At 45.0% G+C, this 1,626-nt stretch overlaps 1 pseudogene; it reads left to right on the forward strand.

The window, feature by feature from the left end:
- The first annotated feature begins 415 nt into the window (after nt 1–415).
- LOC106943790 (interferon regulatory factor 6 pseudogene) lies at nt 416–1,384 on the forward strand (annotated as a pseudogene).
- Nucleotides 1,385–1,626: the final 242 nt, after the last annotated feature.

Below are 1,626 nucleotides of genomic sequence, written 5' to 3' on the forward strand. Positions count from 1 at the left end.
ACTGCGGCTTCCGCCAACAGTTCAAAAACATTGGCGCTTGAGGACTGGGTGTCAAACTCCAGTCCTCAAGCGCCGTTGTACTGCAGTTTTTAGATGTGCCACAGAAATGAAATGGCTTAATTAAATCCTCCTTGTGTAGATATGTTCTCCAGAGTCTTGCTAATCACCTAATTATTGAATTCAGGTGTGGTGCAGCAGATGTACATCTAAAAGTTGCAGGGCAGTGGCCCTCCCCGACTGGAGTTTGACACCTGTGCTCTGGCTTGTCCTTAGGTGAGTGTGTTCATGGCTGTTTGTCCTCTCTCTGTGTTGGGCTGGAGAACTTTCCAGCCAAACACCAAAAATAACATATTTTAATGTTATTTTCAATTATAAAAAAATGTATATATAAACTTTTTACTACTCGGTTTATGTCAGCTTAGTAGCTGCAATACTTTAAAAAAACAAAAACCTCTTGCATGTCAAGAAAGGTAGAGCACATATTTCTGTAGTTATGTTCAGCTCGGGATTCTCTTCGTCTTGGACTGAGTCGCTCACATCCTGTCCACTTGTTGTACATCGTGACAAACCAACACCGCGCTGCTCAGAAAGTGTATGAGGTTCCATTTGTGTCAAAAATAAGTAGAAGTCATATGACACAAATGGAACCCCATACTAGGGTGTGTCGCCGGCGTGACGTCACGTCTGCTACCTGAGTTTCGGTGAAGAGAAGGGATTTAAGGGCCGAGAAACGCACTCGCACGTATCGGCTCCTCAACGTGTTTTAGGGTGATGAACGTGGAGTGGGTCTGTGGGAGTTTGGACCTGCACACGGGACACGGATGGCTTTCTTCCCAGCTGCCCAACAAGGAAGGCTTACTCCTGCTTCAGCACAAGTAAGTTTGATCGTTTTTTTCAAGAGCTTCATTTTTCTTTGTCGATTTTCTTGCCGCATTATTACTGCTCGTTTAAAGATTCATGAATCTTTTGGAAGTAAATCAGTTGCACGGTGGTAACAAGTTAAAGGCCTCGCTGTCGGTCAGACGTCAGAAGCCAGGCAGCTTCCATACGTTTGGAAAATCCGTACTTGCAGGATTTGTGGTGTTGCATTGTTTAGTGGTTTGGCAGTTTAGAAAATTACACTCATAACAGGGCGGACTGGCTGGTTTATAGCCAACTGTGTGTTTTTTAAGTCGCTTTAATTATATTTTTCTGTATTTAGTCGGCCAGGATGGCGGTCACCCCGCGACGCGTCCGCCTCAAGCCGTGGCTGGTGGCCCAGGTGGACAGCGCTCGGTACCCGGGTCTGGTTTGGGTCGACCGGGAGGCCATGCGCTTCAGGATCCCCTGGAAACACGCCACTAGACACACACCCCAACACGAAGACGAGGACACCATATTTAAGGTAAATATTTATTTAGATTGTCTCGGCTGAAGGAAAATCGGTTTAAAATGAGAAGATTTTATCTTGGGACTCACAACTATATGCCTTTTTGCTTAAGAGATCCCGACTTTTCTCGAGACGCCGAGAAACTTTATCCGTATCAGGATCGGTACATAACGACATAATCACAGTGATGGAGGACACTCTATAGATGTATAGATTTTTATTTCGAGCTTGAGCATAAAGGCATCAAATCAGTCCTT

The sequence above is a fragment of the Poecilia latipinna genome, unplaced genomic scaffold, assembly GCF_001443285.1.
Source record: "Poecilia latipinna isolate Pla-1442-1.1 unplaced genomic scaffold, P_latipinna-1.0 Scaffold5959, whole genome shotgun sequence".
Taxonomy (NCBI): domain Eukaryota; kingdom Metazoa; phylum Chordata; class Actinopteri; order Cyprinodontiformes; family Poeciliidae; genus Poecilia; species Poecilia latipinna.